The sequence below is a fragment of the Salvia hispanica genome, chromosome 3 (assembly GCF_029641045.1).
Source record: "Salvia hispanica isolate PSC_SH4W2 chromosome 3, Shi_PSC_v1, whole genome shotgun sequence".
NCBI lineage: Eukaryota > Viridiplantae > Streptophyta > Magnoliopsida > Lamiales > Lamiaceae > Salvia > Salvia hispanica.
Genome location: NC_142694.1, coordinates 47,252,109 through 47,260,966, shown reverse-complemented (window position 1 = coordinate 47,260,966; position 8,858 = coordinate 47,252,109). Strand labels below are relative to the sequence as shown.

General features: G+C 36.5%; 1 pseudogene; it reads left to right on the top strand.

Moving 5' to 3' along the window:
- Window positions 1-2,994: 2,994 nt before the first annotated feature.
- On the top strand, window positions 2,995-3,863 carry LOC125210216 (secreted RxLR effector protein 161 pseudogene; annotated as a pseudogene).
- Window positions 3,864-8,858: the final 4,995 nt, after the last annotated feature.

Genomic DNA, 8,858 nt, shown 5'->3' with positions numbered 1-8,858 from the left:
CAGCAAAATGGGGTTGCTGAGAGAATGAACATGACTTTGCTTGATAAAGTGAGATGCATGCTTTCTAAGTCTGGTTTGTCAAAAAAGTTTTGGGGTGAGACTTTATTAACTGCTACTTATTTGGTGAATAGGTCTCCTTTTGTGCCTCTGGTTAGTGAGTGTCCTGAATATGTGTGAAGACACGAGAGTTGCTGTGTGCACAGAAACCTCACTGGTCTAGGAACTCACTGGTCATTGGAAAATCTCGGTCGTCGGACACACAGAGCACTTCTTCAAAAACCCTCAACCACTTACACTAAAACTTAGCACAGGGAAGTAGGGATCGATCCCACAGAGATGGATGCGTAATGAACATGCTTAAGGATTTGGAAATTATTTTTGGGGTTGGCTGCTGCCACGCATTTTTTTGGATTGAGGAAAATAAACTAGACTTGGTATTGGAATCTGCTACGCTAACAGTTGGATCTAGGCGAAACAGAAAACATGCACGCAAACTAGAACGAGACAATCGCTAGATCTAAGAAACTATTCTAAATTACCTAGATCTGGGAAATAAACTGACGGTGGGGACCATGACTGAAAAAGCAAGTACGGACGAAAAGCTGAGAAAACAACTAACTAAAGTACTAACTAACAACGACATCATCTTCTTCAAATCAAATTTCACAAAAACTCAGAAGGAACAGGTATGAAACGTAATCGGAAAACAGAGCAGACTGGATTTAAACGATTAAATGAAGAACAATTAAGAACTAAACAGATCTACGGCTGCTAGACGAAGCAAAACAGAAAGTAAAAAGAAAACTCAGAATCCATGCACAACTCGACTTCCCCTGTTCAGATCCAACCTCGGATGCTAAATTCACTCCGGATCCAAGCATCCGACACAAACTCTAGCCAAAAACATTCCATAACTTCAGATTCAACAAACAACCTCCGATCAACAACAACTCCGCAGATCTACAGCCAAATTCCCCAGATCAAGCACCAAAGTGACAAACAGAGATCAACATGCAACTTGCCGAAATAAAAACTTCAAACCACAAGATCAACGTAGATCAACACAAGATAACACAAATATAACAAAAACTAAGAAATGCATAGATAATCAGTAACATCAATAACCAAATCGACTTCCAAAAGTAAAGTTCGAACGAAATAAAGTGCAAAAGAACTGAAAGTAAATTGATTGTATCTTCGCCCTCACACGGACGGTGTTACGACGGACTTCCTCTGAAGATTGGACCCCTTAAAAACTAAACTACCCCAGAACTCCCATTTCCCAAGTGTGTGTGTGTGTTGTGTGTGAGCTAAGAGCGAAAAGATTGTATATGTTGTGTGTTGCATGCTCCTCTATTTATAGGCGTTGAAGTGGGGCCCAACGAGGTATAGATAGACTTTGTTGCCCTCAGCTATTGACTCCCTTCTTCTAGCCTTCTTTTCCTTAAATTCTGCTAACTTCTCCTTCATTCCTTCGCTAGTCCATTTCCTCCAGCATCTCCTGGATCTAGCGATTCTGTCACACACCTGGCTTAAAAACTGTGTTAGACCCAACAGAAAAATATAGTGCTTTTCACCATATAACCGATGCATGAAATTAGCCTTATCAATGTGTTTTATGGAAAGCCTCTTAACTTTTCTCATCCAAGGATTTTTGGCTGTACTGCTTTTGTGCATACTAGGTCTGATAAACTTGAGCCTAGATCTAGGAAAGGTGTTTTTCTAGGTTATCCTGAAGGTGTCAAAGGTTATAGAGTCTGGCTAAGAGATGAACCTGGGTTCAAGGTCATAATAAGTAGGGATGTGATTTTCAATGAAGATGAATTCTCCTGCTTAAGATTGACAAGTAACCCAGATCCTATAGATGTGGATGATGAACCCCTCAATGAGGTGGAGTTCTCAAATACACTCACTGGTGTGGAGCATCCCAGTGATGCTCCAAGTGAGGTGGAGCAGCCATTCTGGAACACTTATCCAGTCTTTACACCTAATGAGACACCTAATGAAGGAAATCCAAATGTGATGTATGATAATCATGCCCAAAATGTTGATGACAATGTGCCTTACATGCATGATAGTCCTGTTAGAAATGCTCCTCCTGTTCCTGCCCAGAATGTGATACATAGCCCTAGTGGCATTCAAAATGCTATTGATAATACTAATTTGCAGGATTATGTGTTATCTAGAGATAGAACTAGAAGAGTCAATGTCAATAGACCTTTTAGGTTTGATGGCTTTGTTGGTTTAGTTGCTCTTATAAATTTGGTTTTCAATGTGTATGAATCTGATGGGGATGAGCCTCTTACTTGGATTCTTATACCTTTGCCTCCTGGTGCATCTGTGGTTGACTGCAGGTGGCTTTACAAACTGAAAAATGAGGTGGAGGGCATTAGGTATAAGGCCAGATTAGTGGCAAAGGGTTTTACTCAATAAGAGGGGGTAGATTACACAAATTTTTTTGCCCCTGTTGTTAAATTCAGTACTGTCAGGATGATGCTTGCTTTGTGTGCTCATTTTGATTGGAAATTAAAGCAAATGGATGTTAAAACTGCCTTCTTGCATGGTGATCTTGATAAGCCCATTTACATGAAACAGCCCGAGGGCTTTGTTGATCCCAAGTTTCCCAATCATGCATGCTTGTTGAAAAAGGCCTTGTATGGTTTAAAACAGTCTTCTAGGCAGTGGAACATCAAGTTTAATACATGTATGCAGAAGTTAGGTTTTGTTAGAAGTACCTTTGATGCATGCTTATATGTTAAGAACCTTGATGCTGTGCCTATTTTCTTGCTGTTATATGTTGATGACATGCTTATTATGGGTCCCTGTTTGAAAACCATAAAAGGTGTGCAAGCTGCTTTGAGTAAGAATTTTGACTTGAAGGATATGGGTGATGCTTAGAAAATCTTAGGGATAAGCATCTTTAGAGATAGGAAAGCTTCTACCCTTGTGTTGCATCAAGAGCCTTATGTGTACAAAATTCTGAAAAAAATTAACATGTTTGATGCTAAACCTGCTTCTGTGCCTCTAGCTGCTGATTTTATGTTGAGTCAAGATCTGTGCCCTAAGTCTGAGACTGAACTTGATGTTATGAAGAGAATTCCTTATACTAATGCTATTGGATCTGTGATGTATTTGATGGTTAGCACTAGGCCTTATATTGCCTATACAGTTTCTTGTCTTAATAGATATATGTCAAATCATAGTCCTGTTCATTGGGAAACTCTGAAATGGTTGCTTAGATACTTGAAGCAAACTGCTAAGTATGGATTATGCTATTCTAAGTGTGATGATGGTGTCTTACTAACTGGTATTGTGGATTCCAATTATGCTAATGACAAGGATAAGAGGAAGTAACAACTTCCTATGTGTTTACAGTCTGTAGGTCTTGCATAAGTTGGAAATCTCAGTTGCAGCATATAGTGGCCCTGTCTACTACTGAGTCAGAGTATATTGCCATCACTGAGGCAATGGAAGAGGCTGTATGGTTACAGAGAGTGCTCTCTGAACTTAAGTTTGTGAAAACTTCTCCTGTTGTGTTCTCTGATTCTCAATCTGCTATTCAGTTATGTAAAAATCCTGTTTTCCATGATAGGACAAAGCATATAGATGTAAGGTTTCATTACATTAGGGATATTGTAAAAAAGAGTGAAGTTTTTTCTTCAAAAAGTGCATACAGATAAAAACCCAGCTGACATGGGAACTAAGCCTTTACCATTACAAAAACTTCTTTTCTGCATTAAGTTTTTGCATTTTGATCTAGGATAGGTTGCATGTCCCGGGGGAGGGGGGGGGAGGAAGACCTCAGCCTTCTTATCAACTGTGGTAAGGGTGATAAGTGGAGGCATGAAGTCCTTTTAGACTAATGGGTGTCAGCCCCTCTGGTGTCTAAAGGCAACCTGGTGGTTTTCAAAATGCTTGTGGACTTAGTCCTTTGGTGCTAAGGAAACTGTCTTGTAGGCTGTGATGAATTAAACCTTAACCTATAGTGCAAGTTGGTTTCCCATAATGAAGTCCAAGGTGAAGTATGTTGAGTATTTGTGGTGGACTTTCATTTGAGCCGGTTATTTGTGTAGCCCATGTGATATTAGTTTGGGCCAAGCCCAATACTCTTACCTCTACCTCCAGATGATGCATGTGTACTCCCACCCGGATCAAGGCTCTGAACCGTTGGATTGTGGTGTGTGTTAGTTATGTGAGTGGTGACTCTTTGAGTCACACACATTATTCAATTCTCTCTCTCTCTAGTCTGAGATACTCTCTCTCTTCTCTCTGTTTACTCTTCTTCTCCGATGGCTTCTCCGGTGGTTTCCTTGGGGTTATTCGCGGTGGTTCTGTGCGATTGACAGAGGTGTTGACCGGTGGAGGCAACTACCTTGGTTGCCGGTTGTGTTGTGAGACCTAGGGTTTGAGTGTGTGAGAGATCTTGTGTGAGATCGTGTTCTTGAGTTCTAGATCCGGTGTGAAGGAGTGTTTGGTGTTGATCTCTGCGGTGTGAGGTGAATCACTTGTGGATTCAACGGTTGCTCCCTTGGATTTAGGTTTCTGGTGAATAGACTTGTTCTATAGGCGGGTGGCTGAGCCACTACCTTGATTGTTCTATTTTCGTTCTTGATATGTGGTTCACTTGATTAACTGGTTTAGATCCGAGAGGATCTGGTTTTGTCTTACTGGCAAGTTTATTGAGTGTGCAGGTTGTGGAGAATCAAGATTTAGCTAGGGTTCGATATTGATTGTAATAGCTAGACTTTACATTCTTTTATTCGAACTTTGTAATCTTGATACTATTAGTCGCATGGTTAGAGTTTGACTGAGCTCTCCTAATGAAGAACAAAGAGGTCTTGGTAAATAGTGAATTCGTACCTAATCTGATCCCTACAATACTACTCCCTCCGTCCCAGATAATTCGTCTCAGTTTTCCATTTCGGTCCGTCCCACATAATTTGTCCCACTTCACTTTTACCATTTTTGGTAGTGGACCTCATATTCCACTAACTCATTCCTACTCACATTTTATTATAAAACTAATATATAAAGGTAGGACCCACATTCCACTAACTTTTTCAACCCACTTTCCATTACAATTCTTAAAACTCGTGCCCAGTCAAAATGACCCGAATTATCCGGGACGGAGGAAGTATTATTTTGCATTGTGTTGACTATACAAGTGTTTTCTGGACGAAAATATGGTATTCCATGTTTGAAGTACATTGACAAAGACTCATTTCATTCGTGATCTTTACTTAATACATGTCACATAAAGCTTGTGGTACAATTAACCTTTTGAAGTACTATTAGTTATGTAAACTTGGAAACGTCATCTTAACCTTTTGTACTACTCCTGCTGGTTATGTAAACTTGAAATCTTTTCTACCAATTTAAACAAGTATAAAACATTTTATATGAATACTGGATTTACCGTAGTCCAAAGTTCTTAATTATTATAAATTGGGATTGATTTCGGTTTGAATATCTTTTAGGCTCCATTTGTTATCATGGAATTGAGCCTGCGGAATTGAAATTGAAGCCTTCCATTTCAAATCCAATCTTTGTTCTATAAAAAGTTTGGATTTGAAATTAAATTACAGTACAGTTCCTCTCCATTCCTCGATTTGAATATCATATCAAAATTTGTCACAAAAAGTTTGTCTTGTTTTTCCACCCGTTCGTCCCATAAAATTTGTCACATTCTTCATATTCCACTAACTCATTCTTTCTCACATTTTATTATAAAACTAATATATAAAAGTAGGACCCACATTTCACTAACTTTTGTCAACTCACTTTCTATTACATTTCTTAAAACTCATGTCCGATCAAAGTGTGACAAAATTTATGAGACGGAGTGAGTACTAGATAATTGAAATTGCAAATAGTTATAAAACCAGCCAATCAATTCTCACATAATAGGACACTTGATTTTGTGCTTAAAGGCATTAAAACCAGCCAAACCCTTACCATTCCCTCAGTTAAAAGCCGTTTTTAGTAATGTAAAATAAAGCATTAAAAAATTCAATAAATCTATGTGACCAAATTTTATACAACCAAATTCTTGTTTATTTGATAAAAAAATAGGTTTATTTATGAATTTAATTAAAATATTAGATACATATATAGTACATGGGAAGTGCATAATATTGTGGTTATATATTTATGATTTTTTATAATTTTTTTATTTTTTTAGAATTATATATGTAACTAGTGCCTACTTTAATTCAAATTTTAAAAATAATAGAAAGAAAATTCAAATATAAATATAAAAAATGAGGTTAAAGGCTAATAAGTCTTTTCAACTTATCCACTTACTATATTTATAATTTTAATATATAACTAATATATCAAATTATTAATATAACTTATTTTAGTTGTACAAAATTTGGTTGTTTATCATTGCTCTAAAAAATTTAGTAGCCACAAATTAATTATAAGACTTCGTCAAAACGGACAAGGTTGATGTAACATATTTATAGGTGCTCTTTCCCATTGATTTCTCTCCATCCTCTGGTGTAAAATGTACAAAAATGCATTTATGATGACGATATATAAAGCATCTTTGCCTACGTATGTAAGAGAATATAATCAGCAGTTTGTGCAATTATTGTAGGGAGAGATAGAGAGTGGTGAATGAAAGTAATCCCAAAATTTGTTTTTATTAACGAAATTCCAAAAAAATTAAATTCAATTGTTATGAATTGGTCCCCCACTAAAATTAAATATCTGCCTATGACTAGTACAACGATTTCATGCATCCCCAAAATTTTTAGTGAACATTTTTTTAGTGTCTCATTTTCTCATTCGTTATTCTGATAGTAGTTAATGGATTGAGGGACTTCCTACTGGATGTGTTGAGTGTGTAAAATATTTTTGAGTTCATCAACTCTCAAGATAGTGATGAAAACTATGCCTCATATTTGCCTGATGTAGAGAATCAAGTTGGGGTATGAATATACATAGACATAGTCACTAGACCTTGTTGATTGATGGGAAATTAAAGTAGCCTTTTAAATTATGTACGTGAATCGGTCGAATTCTGGTATATCTCATAAGATTTGAAATGAAATATTAAGAAGTTTCAGGTTTTTTAGCTGTCGTATATGTGTACAAAGAAAAACATATTTCATTCAAATAAATATTTATTACTCCCTCCGTTCCAAAGTATTAGACTCACTTCTTTTGGGCACATGATTTAAGGAATTGATATTTAAATAGTTAAAGTGGAGAGAGTAAAGTATGAGAGAGGGAAAAAGTAGGGGAGAGAAGAGAGAAGAGAGAAAAAAGTAGGTGGAGAATAAAATAAGATAGATGCTTTTTGCTAAAAAAGGAAACAAGTCTAATATGTTGGGACATCCCAAAAAGGAAAGTTGGTCTAATACCTTGGGACGGAGGGATTATTTTATTTATTTAATTAATTACATAATGCAACACATTTTGCGTATTACTAAAATATGTGGTTTTGTACACCACAGGGATAATTGAGAAAAATGTAAAGGTGGAGCCTATTTATCATTTATGGCAAAAAATGAAACTGAACAATTAATTGGGGACTGATAAAAATGGCAAAAGTGGACAATTAAGTGTTAGCTAGTTGTTTGATTAGTTGTAAAATAAGGTTATATTAAACATTAATCGAAGGGTTGAGGATGAAGAATATTGTAGACATTGCATTGTGATACTTGCTTAATCTGGCTAGTGGCTATTACTCGAAGTCCGAACTCTACTTCCATAAAATGTGGAGTGACCAATTTTTTTTTCAATTTTCTCATTTTCACTATTAATTATGATGGTAGTCAGTGGATTGAAGCATCCTGATGAATGTTGATGAAATTCTTATGGTATAACCAATCCTATTGATTTTAGGGCGGGCGAACACCCATGGATGACCAACGATGGGTCAGTCGACCCTGCTCGACCCTACCTGGAATCGTCTCCGGTTGTCGCATGCATCGATTACTCTTTAATAAGTATAATCTTCTCATGATATCTTTGTAATCTCATGTTATAGTCCAAACATAAAAGTTCATCTCGAAAACAATAATTTATCGTGGGGAAGAGTTCATTTGCTCTATAAACTCCACGTACACTTATGGCCTTGTACAACCGATTTAGGATGGACAACATTGAAGTCCTACCATAAAGTCTTAACTCCTAGGAATAAACCCTCAAAACCCTAATCTTGGAGTATTCAATCAATTCTCACATAATAGGGTACTTAATTTTGTGTTTAAAGTCATTAAAATCAGCCAAACCCTTGCCATTCCATCAGTTAAAGCCATTTTTTATTAATGTAAAATAAAGCAGCGGAAAAAAAAATAGTAGCCACAAATTAATTAGACTTCGTCAAATCGGACAACGTTGATGTCACATATATATAGATTCCCCTCTTTCCCAGTGATTTCAGTCCTTCTGGTGAAAAATATACAAAAATGCATTCCTGATGACGATATGTAACTTGTAAGAGAAAACAATCAACAATTTGTGCAATTATAAAGGGTGAGATAGAGAGTGGTGAGTGAAACTATGAAAGTAATCCTAAATTTGTTTTTATTAATAAAATTCCAAAAACAATAGAATTCAATTGTTATGACTAAAAAAAATATCTGCCTAAGACTAGTACACCGAATTCATGCATCCACAAAATTTGGAGTGAACATTTTTTGTTTTTCTATTTCCATTTTATCATTAATAATTCTGATGGTAATTGGTGGATTGAGGAACGTTCCTACTGAATGTGTATCAACTCTCAGAATGGTGATGAAAACAATGTCTTGTACTCCCTCCGTCCCAAGATAAGTGACTTGTATTCCTTTTTGGCGTGTCCCACTATAAGTGACTTATTTCCATTTTTAGCAAAAAGTCATCTC